The 21,773-nt window shown below is 44.4% G+C and overlaps 1 protein-coding gene across 6 annotated transcripts in view; it reads left to right on the top strand.

Moving 5' to 3' along the window:
- The window catches only part of IL1RAPL1 (interleukin 1 receptor accessory protein like 1), a 1,893,014-nt gene that overhangs the window by 1,841,338 nt on the left and 29,903 nt on the right, over positions 1–21,773 (top strand). The gene's annotated exons all lie outside the window — the stretch shown is intronic.

The raw sequence follows: 21,773 nt of genomic DNA, 5'->3' as shown, positions 1-21,773 counted from the left end.
TCGGCATGAACCAATATTTTTTTTAGAAAAGATGCAATAGACTGAATCAGTATTGTAGCTTTCCAGTGAACATTGAGGAGTGCAAAACAAGTTTTGACGTTTTCCTTTTTCTTCCCTTTGGGTATGGGGAGCTAACAAAAAAAAAACACATAAAACATCCGAATAACATGGCATGGGTAATGTCTTATACTATTCTGTACTTTCTTAAGGTGCATACAAACCTTCAAATTCTGTCATCTGCTGGAATCATAACTAAATCCCTCTTGCAACAGTTTGGGGCCTGATGCTGTTCATGTTGCTAGCCTCAAGGCTAGCAATGCATTCTGTTGCTATAGAGGGGCGCATTGCATGATGGAACAGTGCATCTTGTGTGCAGTGCAGTAGAGCCAGCCTACAGTTTATTTATCTTTTCAAAATAAGAATCCTTCTTAACACTACAGCTACCTGACAATATTAAATATACTGTGATTGTGTACTTACTGATAGCCTAGCTGTAGCTTCTCTCCATTTCCTAAGAAGAGGAACCTATTTATGCCATTCAAACCTTCGTCTGGTTAAGTGGAAAAATATTCCAGCTCATTTTACTAACAACTTAGCGTGTCTGGCCTGATAGTTTGCCTTGGCAGGTGCCTAGCAGCACTTCATTCAATTTCTGTAAAAAAAAAATATATCAATAGTATATATATATATATATATAAAATATATATATATATATCCTACCTAATAAAACCCCCGTGTCCCTATGTCCTTCCCCTGTGTTGCTGTGTCCGTGCTTTTGCCGAACCACTCATGTGCAGCATGTGGGCAGCTGTTCAGACAGGAAGAGGACGGGGCGGGCATGTGCACGCAAGCGCGCTGACATGCAGCGGCGGTGGTGACAGGGGGGCGGGAGGGGGGTTGTGAGAGAGGCCTAGCACCCATTCTGTTAACGGGCCTTAGGTCTAATATATATAAAAAATATTCATAAATTGCAGCGGCTTTGAGAAGTAATGTGGATTCACTTACAACAGATCAGATTCTTTTTCAAAGCTTCCTTTGCTGTAAAACACAGCTATGGAAATATATAAATTTCTCGTGGTGTTGCCTAGCAATACAGACAAACAACACAGGTAACCCAATATTCTGCATAAACTCTACAGAGAGTGTTAGGTTATGCTATACATAGAATTAGGCTGCTGGTATTCATAATAAATAGAAAATCTCAGCTGTGCAAATGTTGATCATAATCCTTTACTGTGTAAACTGTCATTATTTTTGCCCATTCCTCTTTGCAGAATAGCTTTAAATCCTATTTGTGGGCTACTTATCCTGAATTGCCAGCTCTAGATTCTTGCTCAACATTTCTGTAAAACTAAAGTTCATATTTTAAGTCTTTCTAAAACAAAACTCTTTCTTCTTTAACAATTATTTCTGGATTAACTTGTATGCCTAGGGATATTCTCTAAATGCAAGTATCAGCAGCACTGCTTAAAGAGTAACTGTTAGGCATTAAAGGAGTTATCAGGCAATCTCTCAAATTGAAAACATGCATGCCTGCGTGTAACTAACCTTTTTTCGTGGGCGGATCGCCCCCTCCAATCCCCGTCCAAACGTACCAGTTTCCTTCGGCAAGCCCCGGTCGGGGACCCGACCTCGAGGTCGGGCTCCCCAGCGACCTGGAACTAATGTGGCAACGCAGGCGCAATATACTGCTGGACGCTGGCGCAGTGACTTGAGAAGCGTGCAGCCGTACTTTCCCTTACGGCTGCGCACGCGTACTGGAACTGCCGGAGGAGGGTTTGAGCTTGCTACGTCACTCGCAAGCCAAACCCTCGGTTTCTGCCACCGCCCGTCAGGCCCGCCCACTCCTCCTAGCCCACTCCTCCTCCCAGCCCACTCCTCCTCCCAGCCCACTCCGACAGCCACTGCTGAATTAAATTTTTTCCAAAATAATTCTCAGCCAGCCTCCGCTTGCCTGCGCCTCTCATGCACGGATGATCTGTGCTTGGAGCGCGCATAGAGGCAAGGCGGCGGCTGGGAGGAGGAGTGGGCTGGGAGGAGTGGGAGGGCCTGACGGGCGGTGGCAGAAGCGGAGGGTTTGGCTTGTGATTGATGTAGGCAAGCTCAAACCATCCTCCTGCGCTCTACTACGCGTGCACAGCCGTACCGAACTGTACGGCTGCACGCAAAGCTAAGTAACTTCCCCCTGCATTCCAAGCACAGGAACAGGGAAGTTACACATTACTCCTCACTATCTACTTCCGGGGCATCCAATACAAACGGCCCAAATTGCGGAGCCGAGGAAGACCGGAGCGGGGAAAAAACAATGCGACTCTACTGACATTGGCCTACTGAACAGCGGCAGGTAGGCCACTTATATTGTAAAACATTTGCCTGATAACTCCTTTAACCCTCTGGGGGATAATCCCGAGCTGAGCTCGGGGTAAGCCGCCACAGAGGATTTCTCAGGCCCTGGTGGGCCGATTTGCATAATTTTTTTTGTTGCACGCAGCTAGCACTTTGCTAGCTGCGTGTATATACCGATCGCCGCCGATCCGCGCTGATTCGCCGCTACCCGCCGTGCTGTGCCGCCCCCCCCCCAAGACCCCGTGCTCAGCCTGGCCAATCAGTGCCAGGCAGCGCTGAGGGGTGGATCGGGACTCCCTCTGACGTCACGTCGTCGTTAACGTCGATGACGTCATCCCGACGGGGGAAGCCAAACAGGAAATCCCGTTCTGAACGGGATTTCCTGTTTGCCTTGATTGCCGGAGGCGATCGGAGGGGGTGGGGGGATGCCGCTGCACAGCAGCTATCATGTAGCTAGCGCTAGACTAGCTACATGATTAAAAAAAAAATAATAAAAAAAAAAGAGGTTAAATACAAAATACATTTTCTAGTGCAGGCTGTTAAGATAGTCAAGAGGATGCTAACCAGGCAAATCCAACCTTTAACCACTTAAGCCCGCAGGGTTGTTTTTTTTTTTTTTCATCTGAGCAACTTTCACCTCCTATTCATTCGCTAATAATACTACTAATCACACTACTACATCACAATGAATTGATCTATATCTTGTTTTTTCCACAACCAATTAGGCTTTCTTTGGGTGATACATTTTGCTAAGAATTAATTTATTCTAAATCCATTTTAACAGGAATGTTAAGAAAGAAATGGAAAAAAAATCATTATTTCTCAGTCTTTGGCCATTATAGTTTGAAATTGATACATGCTACAGTGATTAAAACCCATGTATTATATTTGCCCATTTGTCCCGCTTATTACACCATTTAAATTATGTCCCTATCGCAATGTATGGTGCCAATATTTTATTGGAAATAAAGGTGCATTTTTTCAATTTGCATCGATCACTATTTACAAGCACATAATGTAAAAACAATTATATTAATATACTCATTTTACAGGCATATTTAAAAAGTTCAGACCCTTAGGTAACTATTTATGTTTTTTTATTAGTGTAATTTTTTTTTATAAAAAAAATGTATTTGGGAATTTTTTGGTGTGGGAGGTAAAAAGGGGATTTTACATGTAAAATAATGTATTTCTTTTATAAAACATGGATGTGGGTGTAGTTTTACTATTTGGCCACAAGATGACCACAGTCAAAATGTCCTGGGAGAGATCGATCTCGCTCCCAGGAAGAAGAATGAAGACGGGAAACTTTTTTTCATTTAGAAAAACTGCAGCCTCTAATAAGAGGCTGTCGGTTTTTCTGCGGGGGACATTGATCAATGAATGGGATCTATAATCCCATTCACTGATCGGTGCGCTAACGGCCAGCAGTGGGAGCACGCGTGGCCCATGAGAGCAGCCTATCTGGACGAAAATGTTTGTCCAGATAGGCTTAAGTGGTTAAAATCAATCTTACTGTGCTTCTTCTCTCCCCATGCCCCCAGGCTCTAAGATGGTATGCAGACGAACACAGACAGAGAAGTGACATGCTATGCTGTATCATCCTGATTGGCTGAAGCCTCTGTCACTCACCTCTCTGCGCTGTGATTGGATGCCTGCTCTCCCCTTCACTCTCTATGTTTCAGCCATGTTAGTGCGCAGGGAGGTGGGCCAGAGGCTGTCTCCTATCATTGTCCTCAGTCCCCCTCCTCCAGGGGCATGTGTTATTTTTGCTGCATCTGCCACCCACAGCATTCTCCCTCTTCCCTGTGCTGAATATTAGGAAAGGATAAAGGAGCTGCACCCAGACTCCCTGAATAATGGTTCCAGGCGCTGCAGTTCCCTTCTATACTCTCTGCAATGCCTCCAGTGGTAGTGCAGAGAACAGATGGGAATGCCAGCACTTGGATACATTATTAGGTGAGTCTGTGCCTGCTGCCTTTATCCTCTCCACTTTGCTCTAAATCAGTGCGGGGAGGAGGGGGATGCGGAGGGGAGGATTCTGTAACCTGGAGGGCACAAGATGGCCCCTACCAGAAAAATAATATAAATTTAAAATTAAAAGAAACCAAAACGTGGACAGTGCATTACATCTAATATGTAAGTAGAGCAAGCATTTATCTACTTACATATGTGTTTTTTTGGGGTACATATGATGGCTAACAGTTGTTCTTTAAGGAAAAGTAGCTCTTTATTGAAAAAAACATGCAATTAAAATGACATGTCAGAAATGGGCTGAAGGCAACTACAGCCCGCTGTTTCGAAGCGGCATGCTTCTTTGTCAAGTTGCAAGCTCCTTCTGACAGCTAGTGTCTAAACACATCCTTGTATACTAGGATATATTCAAATCTCAACCAATCAACAAACTTTTGCAAATGGAGCAACCAATAAGAGCCAGTTAAAAGAATGGAAGACCTATAAGGATATTCTCTTACATAATTATTGTGTTTATATTTAGCACTAACATTTAATAGAGCACTAATCATGTCTCCAGCATCACCCCCTTCTCCAAAGAGCTGATAATCTAATCACTATCATAGTTATAGTTATAGTATAATGTCTTCACCATAGTCAAAGGCCATCATAAAAAATGCTAACAGGAAGAACTTAAGATCCCAGTGTTATTTTCGACTGCTATATAATACTAAGCTCAATCCTGTATGATGCTATTTATTTAGCCTATTAATTATTCTGGCTAAAGTAACATTTTCAGACAGGAAGAAACAGGCTTACTGTGGTGTTCCAGGAGGAAAACAACAAGCGGATTTCTCTATAGTGAAGTAAAACTGAAATTGTCAGTTTTATTGTTTATAACCCTGATAGAAGGTTGTTTTATTTCTAGTTAAGTCTCCCTAGGAGGTCTTTCTAAGAACTAGGAGCACAACCAGTGTAGATCCTCACAAGCCAAAGCATAGGTGGGAATTCCTATGTATGCCATATTGGTGGTTGCCTACCATTGCAACCAGGGCAGGGAAGTGTGAGTGATCCCTTCCACTCAAACTACATCCCGATATTATGACATATTGCACTGTTGGCTCTTATGTTTCTCGTTTGTATTTTCTTCATCCCCTTCAAGACTATAGTGAATTACATTCTTTAATAAAAAGCTTATGTAATAAATTGCACTTTCAAGGTAAAATGCAGTTGATCACATGTAACATGTCTGTAAAGGACAAGGGGGGAAAAGGAAGGGGAGGGGGAAAGTGCACTCAATAGACAAATTGAGAAAACTGGTTAGCCAACCGTAGAATAAAGTCACCTGAGATTCTTGCCGCTTAGCCCATATGGGTTGGTTGGCTGAAGAGCTTTTGTCCCACTTAGAACCGGGGACCAGGTATTTCAAGCGATCTTCCTCAACAAAATGTACTGGCACTTATGCTCCACCATCCATTAAACTTCGGCCCTGGATCAGATGTATTTCCACTCCTCACAAATGCTACCTACCGCTATAGGCGGACGCAGTCATGCTTGGGAGTGTCTACACAGGTGTGTCTTGGATGTGGAGGAGGAACCAAGTTTGTGCCGAGGTTACTCCACGCTGCTCTGTGTGCTTCACACTTGTAAGCTGCAGGAGCTACAGATATCTTCACCACCAGAGTGGCTTTTAAAGGAGCAGCACCAACTAACATACTTTGTCTATAATTTACATTGCCAAGATCACCCCCTCTATCGAGTACAGAGGTCAAACAACCCTTCCTTCCACATGTAACATGAGCACATCTGCCCAGGGCTCTCTCTCTCCTTTATTCATGTCACGACTTGAGACTGTGAGCAACCCAAACATTTCTGGGTTGGGGTGGGCCCCTCAGGGTGTGGGCTCCATGTGCTGACTGGACAGGGTGTTTTGACGTTCTGCATCCTCATCAGATCTATGATGTTCCTTCCTATCACCCTCCCATTCCCTACTCTTCCTAGCCCCATACATTCCACTTAAGAGGAGGGAAGGGGAATTTGATCAGAGGAAACAAAACACCAAGCTTGCCTCTTCCTATCTCAAATTTGACTTTAGCCAAAAGTCAAATATTTCAAGGAGTAATTATGGAAGACAGAGGTAATGAGGAGTGGAACGGACAACACACAGAGGAATGTGGATTCACTATGAACATACCTCTGTGCTTACCTTAGGTAGCTTTGCCTCGGGTCAGGTATCCTTTAAATCTGAGGGGCTAAAAATTATTGTTATTTTTCAGTGCAGCGCTACGGATGTTGTTAAAATGCAGTCCCTTAAGTGTTAGGCATCATAAAGCCAGCTCAATAATTAGAAAAGTTGAAAAAAACCCCAGAAACAAACAAAAAAATATTGATGTAATCAATAGCATGTGTAGTACGGATAATGAGTAACATAAGTAGCAAAGTGTATCGATTGCGGAATCGTTTTCGTGGTCAGCGCACAAGATGCGCACTGACACAATGAAAACACCCCCACAAGCGAATAATTAAGGGAACCCAGGCTAGGTGCAATGCACCAGCAGAGGGCAATTCCCACCGGCAGATGGCGCTGTGGAGTGCAGACGAGCACAATCGCTGCACGGCCACAGATGCCAGATGGGGATTGTACAGATCTAAGACACGCAGGGCTGAACAGCCCTAAAAGAGAAAGAGCACAGATATAGGATGAATGTGTATCCACCAATCTAGCGATGGAGAACACACATCAGCAGAAACCAAAGCAAGAACGCAATCGCAGAGAATGGCGATTGCTAAGAGACACCAGACAGAAAAAGGACAGGGCACGAGAGGAGCAAAGGCACAGCAAACAACAATGAGAAAACAACGAAAATAACAAACGCTAACTAAATGCGAACACCGCACTCAATCGCAACGGCGAACACGTTTTTCTGTGCGGTCTCTGCACGTTAAGCGCAACAGAGACAAGCACGCCTAACTAACTACCGACAGACAAACATGAAACAAAGAACGCGAGCGCTTGCTTAACGGTTACCTCACCAAGCCTACAGCAAGCGTTCGCATCAGACAAGACAGACAAACGGAAAACAGGAATAAGCTAGGAAGGATCCACAGCCGCTACCGCTAGGGGCTAGTGCGATCCACGCAAGACAGGCAGATGAGATAGCTGATAGCAACCGCTGCTCCAGCTATACTCCAGGAAAACAGAACAGAAGGATCCACAGCACTAGCGCAAGGCTAGTGCAATCCAGGCAAGACAAAACAGAAGGATCCACAGCACTACCGCTAGAGGCTAGTGCGATCCAGGAAAACAGAACAGAAGGATCCACAGCGCTAGCACAAGACTAGTGCGATCCAGGAAAACAGAACAGAAGGATCCACAGCGCTAGCACAAGACTAGTGCGATCCAAGCAAGACAGATCAGAAGGGGCTACCGGTAGCAACCGCTGCCCCGGTTAGCACCCAGACAAACTGAACGATTTCCTGTCGACCACGGCTGGGACAGGACAATCGCAACAGACAGACAAAACAGATATGCAATCTAACTGCACTAGGAAACTGCCTAGTACAGTTCCACGAATTACTCTAAGATAACTTTAACAAGAAATAGCATGGCTGACACTCTAGGAGTGTTTCAACAAACCCTGAAGGAATGACCAGCAAAGGATTGTGGGTGATCCCAACCTTTATACTGCCAGCAGCTAGATGATTTGCATAACCAATGTATGCAAATCTCTCAGCAGCAGAGCAGGTCTGGAACTTGCAAGACAGAGCCAGGTCTCTTATCCAGAGACCTGCATCCCTCAGACACAAGGAATGGTCAAACAGCTGTCTGCCTGTGCAGCCAGCTGAGCGGATCCTTACAGTACCCCCTCCTCTAGGGACGGATTCCAGACGTCCCCCAGAACTGGTATTTCCAAAAAACTGAAGACTCATGAAGGTCGGGACAGCCCGACAAGGCCCAATTCCAGAGTCAGTCCAGCCGAAACCAACCTCATCGGAAGCATAAGCCACCGAAACATGCCCATCAGTACTACCAGTCTCAGTATAACACCCATCAGGACTGTGACCGCCAGAGAAGAAGCCATCGACACCCTCCAGACAATACCCACCACCTTCCAGGGAGCGTCCGAAAATACCAAACCTGCCACAATACCTGTTCAAAGTGTCCCTTACAACACAAAAGCCACTGTTGATCTTATCCAGGGTACCAAGCAAAATTTCTCCCGGAATCTCCCAGAACCTTTTGAAGCTCCACAGAGATCCCAAAAAGGGCAGAACAATCACCAGGCTCACATGGAGAACTATCAAGCCCTCCTATGGAACCAATGACTATTCCGGATTCAGAATTACAAGGACACCCATCAAGATCAGGACTTTCAGGGACCACTTCTGGGCATGCAAGCAGGCAGGCCATATCAGAGCATGTCTCCACCGAGGAAGCATCTGAGCATGCTGGTAACCGAGGCACACTTAGGCTTTCTGGGTCACAGAGCACATTGGGGTACACCAGCACAGGAGAAACCTCAGGACATGTCGGGGAACTGCCAACCTCAGAGTCCGACACGACAAGACCAAAACCAGTACCGGGCAGAAAATCATCATGAATGGAGGACACAGGTACTGGTCTTTCAAAAGAAAACTCAGACTTAAATTCAGTATTTTCTGTGACTGTAATATCACCATTGACTACACATGAGTGAAGCTCCACAAGAGCTGCAAAGGTAGTCAGCACAAGAGCAATGCCTACCGAAGTGGGCAAAACCTCAGATGGATCTGGGGGGCAGGAGGTATCTCCTAGAAGTTCTGCACCCTTTAGGAGGGACTTGGAAACCTCGAAAACATCAACTAAGACCTCAGAAATGTCATTTTCCAAGTTTTCTATGAAGGATTCTGAACTATCCATGTTACAGGGCTGAACATTAAATACCTACTGCAGGCAGGGCAGATGTCCCAGGAATGGTTCCACCATAAGCTGAGACTGAATTTCATCATCATGAGCGGGATGTACAGGAATATTTACTGGAACACACACTGACTCCCTAACTTCAATCTCACTGCACCCAGAATTCTGCATAGCAGTCAAACTAGCTTGTAAGTCCAAAATTGCAGAAAAACAGGTGAGAATAGCAGCAATACCTAGACGAGCCTCTAGGGACACTGCAGGAGATTCTAAGCAAGGCCATACTGACTCATCCAGAGTACAGGGTGGAGAATCAGTACTTTCTCCAGGGCAAGAAAGGGACTCACAAATGTCAGTGCGAGTGGACATCATTTTGTTATTCATGGTACAGGGCAGGCTCAGAGAAACCTTTTCTGGACACAGCAAAGATGCTTCAGTGTCAGATTCACAAAACCAAAGTGATGTCTCACTCTTAGACTCGGCTAACAATGTCGAATCCGAGGAGTCAAAACGCAAAATTTGCGAATCCAAGATCGCAATCGATTGCGAAACTGGACATTTTGAAGACAAGGATTCTGAGGTCTCCAGGCTGGATTGCTGGATCTCAGAAACGCCAGCTGACAATGTGCTTTTACAAACATCAACTGAGTGGATTACACGTTGTTCATTCAGAATCATTTTCCACATACAAATCAGCAGGCTCACAAAGTCATATTCACACCCCTTTTCTTTTCTTAAGGCGGAAGCAAAAGTTATGCATGCTTTCAAGACAGACTCACTTCTGGCAATGTAGTACTCACAAAACAACTTTGAGTCGATCCCCAATTCATACACCAGCACTTCTAACTGCTTTTTCTGGAACAGGGGCTCCCATTCACACCTAACTAGGTCTGAGCATTCATACTGAGCAATATTAGAAGAAGAAGTTGTGACAACAACATGAGAAACTTTATTAGTCATATTAACCTTACTCTTGAGACTGCATAGTTTGGAATTTTCCCCGTAGCAAGATCATAGATGGAGGATCTTAAAGTAGTACTGGGAGAAGATCTGTTTTTACATGACAAGGGATCCCACATATCATTGACAAAACTGACACACCCACGCCGATCACAATCGGCAGGAACATCTGAGAAACAGGCATCAGATCGCACAGATTCAATCTCCAAACAAACAGAAGAAACTCCATCAGAATTCACACAGGTGTCCACAAACGAGGCACACGCATTCATCTCAGGTTGCACAGTGCTTAAACTCACTTGCTTTACCCCAGGAAGACAGGAATAATCATGTGACAATGGTGTCTCTTTATTAGAAGTAATTGGTTGGTGTGTGTGCAATTCGTCCAAAATGGTCTCCCACACATAAATCACCAGATCCACAACACACTCGTCACATTCACCAGAATCAATCAAAAGGTACATAGAGTCGAGGCAATCATTCAGGACATCCTCGCTTTTTGCGATATAAAAATTGCAAAAGGCCTTCCAATCAAAATCAAATTCCTCCACCAAGGCCCCAATTTTCCATGAGGCAAATGGAGGTTCAAACAACCCGGTATCAAGATAATCCCCATATGGGTGGGGATCCGGGACGAGCACCGATTTTTTAACTGCTTTAATATAGTGTGCGATCCTACCTATAATAGGACCAACATATGCTTTTGTCTTAGACAATGACATCTGAAGCAAATCGAAGGTTCCCTCTGCCCTGGGAATTTCGGTTGGGCTGGTCATTCTGTAACGATTGTGGAATCATTTTCATGGTCAGCGCACACGATGCGCACTGACACAACGAAAACACCCCACAAGTGTATAATTAAGGGAACCCAGGCTAGGTGCAATGCACCAGCAGAGGGCAATTCCCACCGGCAGATGGCACTGTGGAGTGCAGAAGAGCACAATCGCTGCACGGCCACAGATGCCAGATGAGGATTGTACAGATCTAAGACACGCAGGGCTGAACAGCCCTAAAAGAGAAAGAGCACAGATATAGGATGAATGTGTATCCACCAATCTAGTCACGACCCAGTGACGGTGAACACACATCAGCAGAAACCAAAGCAAGAACGCAATCGCAGAGAATGGCGATTGCCAAAAGACACCAGACAGAAAAAGGACAGGGCACGAGAGGAGCAAAGGCACAGCAAACAACAATGAGAAAACAACGAAAATAACAAATGCTAACTAAATGCGAACACCGCACTCAATCGCAACAGCGAACACGTTTTTCTGCGCGGTCTCCGCACGTTAAGCGCAACAGAGACAAGCATGCTTAACTAACCACCGACAGACAAACATGAAACAAAGAACGCGAGTGCTTGCTTAACGTTTACCTCACCGAGCCTACAGCAAGCGTTCGTATCAGACAAGACAGACAAACAGAAAACAGGAATAAGCTAGGAAGAATCCACAGCCGCTACCGCTAGGGGCTAGTGCGATCCAAGCAAGCCAGGCAGATGAGATAGCTGGTAGCAACCGCTGCTCCAGCTATACTTCAGGAAAACAAAACAGAAGGATCCACATCACTACCGCTAGAGGCTAGTGCGATCCAGGAAAACAGAACAGAAGGATCCACAGTGCTAGCACAAGACTAGTGCGATCCAAGCAAGACAGATCAGGAGGGGCTACCAGTAGCAACCGCTGCCCCGGTTAGCACCCAGACAAACTGAACGATTTCCTGTCGACCACCGCTGGGACAGGACAATCGCAACAGACAGACAAAACAGATATGCAATCTAACTGCACTAGGAAACTGCCTAGTACAGTTCCACGAATTACTCTAAGATAACTTTAACAAGAAATAGCATGGCTGACACTCTAGGAGTATTTCAACAAACCCTGAAGGAATGACCAGCAAAGGATTGTGGGTGATCCCAACCTTTATACTGCCAGCAGCTAGATGATTTGCATAACCAATGTATGCAAATCTCTCAGCAGCAGAGCAGGTCTGGAACTTGCAAGACAGAGCCAGGTCTCTTATCCAGAGACCTGCATCCCTCAGACACAAGGAATGGTCAAACAGCTGTCTGCCTGTGCAGCCAGCTGAGCGGATCCTTACACAAAGAATATGTATTGTCTCATTTTTTGTTTTATAACATTGCATCATACTGTCACAGTTGAAGTTTTCTAACCACACTCTATCTTTTAAGCTATACAACAAAGCAGAAATAATGACCACAAGAAAATGTATGCCTGCTCAACACCAAGCTTAACCCTTACAAGTCTGGCTGTGCAAATCTGGCTAAATTGGCTTATCATGAGGCATTGCTCATGCAAAAATGCATTTGCTTTCGCATGCCAAACTTTGCAGGGTCAAAAACTAATACTGCGAAGCAGTTGCCCTGCGGGAATTAGTTCATGCTACATAGCACTATCCAGGAGCGCCACGGGGAGGCTTCCCTATGCCCCCATACAACCGGGGGGCTGCGGGGCCCCAGGCTCTCTCACTGCCTAGGGACCACAGTGACAGAAATACTGACCCTTTGAACCTTCCTGCGGCAAAACCTTATTATAAACTGTCTCTCGCTGTTTCTTAACTGTGCTTCTGAAAACAAGACTGTATAAACCCAAATGGGTTGATGGGTCGAATTGCTTAGAGAAGCTATTTTGCATAGATAACAACTGAAGTTTTTTTTTGTTTGTTTTTTTAACTGGAAAACAATACAAGACTATTTTCTTTGCAAATATTCTATTTCTTAGCTATACAACACAAACAATTTCAAAAGCTTCAGGTTTGCTTTAAGTTTATCACACACAAACCAATAATCACTTCTGATCTGAAGATGATGTGATTGAATAATTGTATTGTTTGTGAACATATTCTTCCACAGACAGCTTGGCAAACAGTAGACTAAACACTGAGTGAATTAACATGTACAACCATTGCACACATGTCACAATGTGTATGTGTGAATGGCTGACCAACACATTATGACAGAAACAGGTGCTTGCTTGGATGCAAAGTACCAGGCAGGAGAACCACCATGCACATGCACATGGACTTGGCAATCTCATCTGACTATCGGCAAATCAATCAGAAAAATCAATTGCCATTTGCCTCAAAGGTTGACCCACCCATGTGTAGCAGCCTGTAGAATCAATGTAAAGCTAGTGTTAGATTTAAGTGTTAAGTATACTGAATTTTGTTGAAAATAATGTGAGGCTCTGATCAACAGTACTTTGACATGTCCTTTCATCACTGATGTCCCCAAAAATGTATGCTTATTTCTGTTAATGTGTACATACTACACTATATTGGGCTCTTGGAGTCTCTATTCTGTGGGCCAATTCTGGTGGCAGTATTATAGCTTTTTCTGAGAAACCCCATTATAGTTTGTACTCACAGACCTGCTCATTTCACTGCTCTTTTCTCTGCTTTTTAATTGCACTTCTCTGCTGAACTTCCATTAATCATGGATTCTTCTTTAAACATGAGGCAGGAGCATCCTGTATACCATACTTCGTGTGTGCAGATGGTATCAGCATGTCATCAGAGATATGGTAACCCGTTTTCAGCCAATGCTGTAGAAGAAGTATGTTGAAGTGAAGACACAAGCACAGTGAAGTCACTTTGCCAATGACCAAGCAAGCTTTTACTGCTCATTACATTGAAAATAATTGATTTTACATGTGGGGAATACTTGCGTAACTAAGAGTAGTTACTGAAATGTTAGTTTTGGGATTATACACTTAAAACCGTTGAGAAAAGGTGCAAGATACAAGAAGGAAGGATAGGTTTTCTGAATAAAGGAGAGGGTTAACAAGGGATGAAGGTTGCCAAAAAAGTGTGGTCTGTTAAAAAAATAAATGGTGACAGAAACTGATCAAAGGGTAAGGGATGCCTGAACAGAGGGTCTTTCGTGGCATAAAAAACAGAATTGATTACTTTTTTTTATTTATTTTTTTACCTTTTATGTCCTATTTGCAATAAGATTTTTAGCCTGGATGGCTGATTTTAATTTCCATTTGAGTACGCCTTACAAATCAGACTACAAGCACATCCACCCCCAGGTGAGATGTAATGTATTTGTTTATGAACAAATCAATATGAGAGCTTCTGTTAACTTCCTGTGGCAATAGGCTCTTTTACACGAGCATCCATCCAACTATTCCCACTCTCTCCAGTATAATACTGCTGTTTAGAACCACCTTCTCAGGCAATGTCTCCAGAGTAGTATTATCCAAATCAAAGTTACAGATATACAGGTAATGAAGACTAAAAAAAAATAAAAAAAGGTGCAGTAACAGTATAATTAGATTGTAATACATTTCACCATAGAGAAGAGAGATATGTTTTAGCAGCAGGCACATCATTAATTAGTCAGTTAAATTCATGTGTGATGGCAGCCATTCCTAGATGAATTACAATTTGCCAGTCTGTCTGAGTGAGTTAACCCAGTTTCCTTGATACCTAATGTATAGGGGAGTTCCACTGTGCAATGGGTGAATTGAAATTGCAATACATATGGAATGAAAACTAGTAAGAGGCTAAATTACAACGACAGCTAGTAATACTGAAATGCTGATTACAGCTTGTGAATATTTTAGTACAGTAATCATGAGAAATACAGTAATGGGGACTTTGGACTTTGGTTTGTGACAAGTGCTTGTAAACAATGGGAGAAACTAAAAGGATTTTTAGATGAGGGCAGCATAATCAGCATTGCATTTGTCTTCACTCTTCAGAGGTGATTTGGGACAGAGTTAACATATTTATGTGATAACTTAAAAAAAACAATTCTTCTGTAAGTAAAAGATCACCAACCACAAATAGGGGCTTAAACCATGACCATTGTGACCACATGGCCATACATCTCTCGACTTGGCAGCCAATCAACCATCAAATTGCATGATTAATATCAAATCAGATTGAAATCGATGCTGCCGAGGGCATGCCCGATCGATGATTTAACCAATCATCGACCCAAAATTGGTTGCATGTACCAAACGGACATGCTGCAAGATGTCACCTTTCATGGTAGATCAGGTGCGCCGCAGTAACGACAAGTTATATTGAGATGGCCGATGAAAGCAATGAAACCCATTAGCGATACACACGACATCAACGTATAGCACCGGACGTGTGTGTGACGTCATACATGCACCACACGCTAAATGTGGGTAGCGTGTATAGCACCAATGGAGTAGCAGAATTCCAAAGACAGATGGACAATGCACGGTGGGCAATACAGGATAGGTTATGTATAAATGCATACACATGGAGCACATTTATACACTAGGGGGATAGTGGTGAGGTGGCGGATATTTCATGCTGAAATCAATTGAGAATCGGCCTGTGGTGTACGGGCAGCAAACAGATCTCTCTAATCAGATTCAATCAGAGAGAGATTTGTCGATTCTGCCCATACATCGCTAGATGGGCACCTTAAAGGGAACCTTAACTGTGGGCCCAAAAAAAATTCACTTACCTGGGGCTTTCCCAAGCCTCCTGCAGCTGTCCTGTGCCCGCGCCGGTACTTCGGTGCCCTCCGTTCTCCCTCTGCGGCTAAGTTTCCTTTTCGGCCGACTGCCAGTCGTCCTCCGGCAAAGCGTCCTCTTCTTCCGCATTCCCTGTCGTAAACAGAGCTGTAAAGCGTGTCCGCATGACGCAAGACGCGGATTTGAAACTGACTCACAAATTTGACCCAGATTTTTTCTGTGAATGAGGCAATCATGGATATTCACAGCCGTGATCGCGGAAAAGCATTTTAGCTAATAGCAAGGCCCCATACATGCTACAATCCCCCAAATTGCATGGATTATATGGGGGATAAGGGGCTACAACTTAAACTTAAAAAAAATCCAAAAATAACTTTTCGTTTTTGAGAAAATGGATTTTAAAGTTAAATCAATACTTTAAGTGCTGCTATTAATTGGTAATACGTGTTTTTAAACAGGGAAATACACTTTAAGCAATCACAGAGGTGAAGGTGAGTCCAATGGCACCTGTCGATGATGGTACCACTGGAGACGGATGAGTGGCCGACGCCACAAAAACACCCAGAGAGGTTTTTGTAAAAAAAAAAATTCCTTGCAGCGATAGCAATGACACAGCAGCAGAGTTGTCCATGGCCACAGGCAGCGGGAACGCAGACTTTAGTTGTGAAATAGAACATCAGCGGCAGCAGGATGAGGACAAAGCGGTCAGTGCGGCAGCACATAACGACCATGGCACCTCACTGGTGGTACCACAGCATGATAATGCTGCCCAAAAAATTACATGCATCAGTGGCTCCCATCCATGGGTGGATGTTACAGCAAGTGTGGGGCTGCTGCTGGGAGTGCTGCTCACAGCAGAAGTCTGGGATAAAGTAATGATGGGCTGCTCCTCCATCATCATGTCCATCAATGCATGTGAGTCTCCTGAATGACCACGCGGTGACCCAAGTTGCTGCAAAATGGGTGACACCGGTGTCAGCTGACTTGGCACAGGCTGTGCTGTTGATGGACGCCTCTCTGCTGCACCCCCTACAGCTAATTGCCCTCTCCCAGTGTGAGAGTGCTGGTATATTCGAATACAGTCCCAGAAGGGGCAGAGGCAATGGCACTCCCTCTCCTGCCAAACCCACGACCTCTGCCAGACATGTTGTATACTATGCACAAAGTTTTCAGATGGAGAAAGTGTGCTGCTTTTTAGAATCAATATGTGTGTGTGAGCCTGGGGACAGACTGAATATAACAGGGGGCTTTATTGATTTTTCACAAAAGCAAAAAAAAAGAAAATACTGAATACAGTAAAATAGAACATGAAAATCAGTGGACAGCGCGGTGGTCTGTCTGCACTATGCGCACTGCACACTAACCGGCTTCACGCTAGTAGCATAAAACAAGGTCACTGACTAAATTTAGTGACTGAACAACTGTGGCAGTGACTGCAACTAACTGAAGTTGATCACTGGCTTGGTGGCTTAGTTAGCTAACAAATATACAGTAATAGAGCAGTAGAATCAGTGTTAAGTTGAATCTGCCTGCCTGCACTAAGCACAGCAAACAGTACACTCTCTCACTGACAACTACACTGACTACAACAAACTTAAGTAATCATTCACTGGCTAGCTAGCTGAATACAAGTATCAGATACAGTATAAGGGCAATATAAGGACTGAAAACACTCTTGCTGATGTACAATATGGCCTGGAGATGATCCTCTCAGTGACACAGAGTCTAGCAAGGACGGAGCTCTGGAATTGGCCCCCACTTTATATACAGGAGGGGAGGGCAGAGCCTTCCCTACTATGATTGGTTGCTAGGGCCTGGCTGGGGGCCTCTGATTGGCCCAGGGATGTCAATTCTGCCCATTTCCATCCAATCAAGACCTAATCACGGATTTCCACCGCAATCATGGCCATGAACGCATTCCGAATATTTGCAATCACGGAATTTCCTTAGCCAATTTCCGTGATCGATTCTGATTTGGAAGTGGAATAGTGAAAAGTGCTCGTGAATCACGGCTATTCCGTGATCACAGAAATTATCCGAGCACCACTGCTTACAATTGATGGAACACACACAACCCCCCCCCCCGAAAAAATACACCTCTATTTCCACATAATGTATTGTTGCCATACATTGTACTAGGAACAAAATTTAAATGTTGTGATAGCTGGCACTAATGAGCAAATAAAATGGGTGGGTTTTATTTATAGTAGCATCGCTTATTTTAAAGCTATAGGAGATGGAATTTGAGACATAGTGTGTTTTTTCTTTTTTTTGTGTATTTGCCTATAAAATGCATAGAAAATAAAGGATTTGCTGAAAACAAGGATTGCTCCCAAAAAGATTAATTTGTGGCAAAAAAAAGCAAGAAATATATCATTTATGTGTGATGAGTAGTGATAAAGTTATTGGGGAATGAATGGGAGGAGTGCTGACATGGTAAAATTGCTTCCGTCCTGAAGGTGAAAACACCTGTAGGCTGAAGTGATTAATCACTTGTCTGTGGGGAGAGCACTTCTGTGCCCAGCACTACGGTGAACAGATTACAGGCTTTACCCGGAACACATTCCGGATTTGGGGTCATTTGTCCTAGGCAATGTCCAGGTTTGGCCGACGACTCTGTTGCCTGCGTGCCCCACCTCCTTCCCACCTCTGAACAGCCTTCAGGCACCTGCATGTCATGCCTCCTGCCCACCTACAGCAGGCTCCTTCCCACACAATTATCCCAGCCACATACTTTGGCTTAGTCCCCAACTCTGCCCGCAGCATGCTGCTTGTTTGTGCATCGGATACAGACACAGCTGCAGTCAAGCCATGAGGGGAGAGAGAGAAGAAGTGGGGTGCCCTTCCAGTGTCACCCTCTCCACCGAGTGTCACCCTCCTCCCACCCAGTGTTACCCTCACACCTTTCCAGTACCTAGTGCGGGTTCATTTAGGTCAGAGGTAACATTTGCTGTATTTCATATATGTCGGGTAATGTATGTGCATTTCAGAGGTACCTTTTTCTGCATTTAACATATTTGCTGCATTTCATGTGTGGAACCGAACGTTTACTTAATGTTAATACAGTATGTGTGGGAGTTAATGTTTGGCGTCTTTCCCGTTTGCTGCATTTCATGTGTTGGAACTAACGTATGCCTCATTGCATGTGTCAGCAGTAATGATTGTTGCATTTCATGTGTTGGAGGTAACAGTTGTTGCATTTCATGTATCGCAAGTAACGGTTGTTGCATTTCATTTGTCGGAGGTAAAGGTTGCTGCATTTCATGTGTCGAAGGTAACAGTTGTTTCATTTCATGTGTTGGAGGTTGCATTTGTTGCATTTCATGTATGTATATAACTGCAAAATATATTGCTGCTTTACACAGCTATTGAAACATGTAGTGAAAAAGCCTCTGGGTGGTATTTTTCCCCCAGGCTAAAAGATCGCAGTTCTCCCCTGCTCAGCTGTCACAATGTTGGGGTTGTCTATTGGAGAGCTGGGGAGAATTGTGAATTACAGTATGTGGACCGGCTATTTATTAAACCATATGATACATTTTTACTTTCCTTGTAAGACATTGTGAACAATACATTCTGTATTATAATCTAAGCATCTATTTGTTGTAAGCAGTATTTGTCTAATAAAATAACTTGCTTCTTAACAGTATTTGTCTGGTGGAGCATGACAGGCTGTAGGGAGCTACAAGATATATCATACTAGTAACTTAAAAAAAACTGGAGAACTAAAGTATGATGGTGATGATTTACTAAAAGAGAAGTAAGGGGAAATGAACTTGGCTTCAAGTCCTCTAGCCTATCATGTGCAGAATAAGAACAGTAGACAGCCACCCAATCCAAATGGGAAATGGGAAATGGGAAACTCAAATCTCAACTTTTATACATCTTACGGAAGATCAGTCCATGTGTAGTTTAGATTTCTGTTTAAGAATAAAAAAGACACTGTGAAGAGAGGAAGTGATATACTGGATATACTGATACAGTATATCAAATGATAGTAAGGAGCTAATAATAATGTGCTCACACAAAAGTTACCGTGAGTCTAAAAAGGTGTGAGACTTTGCAATAAGTTGGAAGTAGAAGTTTAGTTTTCCCGTTAGTGTGATCATTATTTCTGAACCAGATGAGGAACACTTTGCTGCCTTGCTGATGGGGTCAAGTGTTGCTGTGGGTAGGCTGCAAACCATGCGCTTATGTTCAGTGTTTCCTCTGAACTTTACTGTGCATAAGTTAGGAGCCTGCAGAGAAAAAATCAAATAGCTGTATTACTCCAGCAGCAGAGTCGTATGCCTCCTCCGAACTGCTCATGTTTATTTCAGCTGAATTGCTGCATTAATTATAGCAGTGTTCAGACAAAAATAAAAGGGGGAATGAAGGAAAATGTTTAAGTGTCAGTGCATTTTTTATTGATGTGCGGTTAAAATGTCTTAACCTCTTGACGACCAGCTAACGCCGATTGGCGTAAACTGGTCGTCTGCGGGTTACCATGGAAACGGCCGCTCGATCGAGCGGCCTTTCCATGTCAGTTCACGGAGGGTGTCTCCGTGAACAGCCGGAGAGCCACCGATGGTGGCTCGCCGGCAAAATGTAAACAGGCGGGGAAGAAATCCCCGCTGTTTACATCATACGGCTCGGCTGCGCAGCAGTGCCGTAAGGCAGATCGGCGATCCCCGGCCTCTGATTGGCCGGGGATCGCCGGCATATGATAGGCTGAAGCCTATCCTTCAATGCGCAGGACGGAAATCCGTCCTGCGCAGCACACAGGGGAAAGGAGAGGGAGGGAGCGGGCGAGAGGGCGGAAAGCACTGCGGAGGGGGGCTTTGAAGAGCCCCCACCTTCCCCCCGCTAAGCAACTGCAGCCGGCGGCGATCAGACCCCCCCAGCAGGACATCCCCTTAGTGGGGAAAAAAGGGGGGTAGTCTGATCGCCCTGCTGCACTCCTGATCGGTGCTGCGGGCTGTAGAGCCCACGCAGCACCGATCAGTGTAAAATCCCCTGGTCGGCAAGTGGTTAAAGAGACACTTGAGTCTAAAAAAAAAATCTGTTTTACTTACCTAGGGCTTCTATCAGCCCCCTGCAGCTATCCGGGTCCTCACATTCCCGATAGGATCCTCATGTCCCCCGCCGCCAGCTACTTTTACTTTCCCGACAGGCCTGGCCACTCATAGCTTGGCCTGTGCAGGGCGCTGTTGCGGATGGAAACAAGGAGACACGTGGCCAGGCCTGCGCAGGTGCAGTAAGCCTGTCGGGAAAGTGAAAGTAGCTGGCGGGGGGGGGGGGGGGGACAGAAGGATCAAATCATGACTGTGAGGGCACCAGACAGCTGCAGGGGGCTGGTAGAAGCCCCAGATGAGGAAAACTGATTTTTTTTTGTAGGCTTAAAAAGGAACTCCAGTGAAAATAATGTAATAAAAATGTGCTTCATTTTTTACAATAATTATGTATAAATGATTTAGTCAGTGTTTGCCCATTGTAAAATCTTTTAAATCCCTGATTTACATTCTGACATTTATCACATGGTGACATTTTTACTATTGGCAGGTGATGTAGCTGCTGCTTGCTTTTTTGGCAGTTGGAAACAGCTGTAAACAGCTATTTCCCACAATGCAACAAGGTTCACAGAAAGGAAACTGCCAGGACCGTGGTCCTCAGAGTTTTTTCTGGGAGGAGTTTCACCACAATATCAGACATAAAGCACCCCCTGATTATCCGTTTGTGAAAAGGAATAGATTTCCAAAGGAAAGGGGGTATAAGCTACTGATTGGGATGAAGTTCAGTTCTTGGTCACGGTTTCTCTTTAAGGATCCCTTTAAAGTGAACCTCTGAATGTACATTTCAGTATATGTGCAATATTGGTTGTATTGCTGTGTTAAAATGCAGGACTGTCACTCATTTTGAAAAAAAGAAAGCAGGTATTGGGCTAGCCCACACCCAAGTGACAGGTAATTCCTGAAGTACTGATAGGATTCTGCAAAGCTATGGGGTGAAGCAAACAATTTAAAGAGAACCTGAGGTGGGTTTGAAGAATATTATCTGCATACAGAGGCTGGATCTGCCTATACAGCCCAGCCTCTGTTGCTATCCCAAACCCCACTAAGGTCCCCCTGCACTCTGCAATCCCTCACAAATCACAGCCGTGC

Source organism: Hyperolius riggenbachi, chromosome 2, assembly GCF_040937935.1.
Source record: "Hyperolius riggenbachi isolate aHypRig1 chromosome 2, aHypRig1.pri, whole genome shotgun sequence".
NCBI lineage: Eukaryota > Metazoa > Chordata > Amphibia > Anura > Hyperoliidae > Hyperolius > Hyperolius riggenbachi.
Note: the sequence above shows the minus strand (reverse complement) of the source record. Positions and strands in the feature narration are given on the sequence as shown.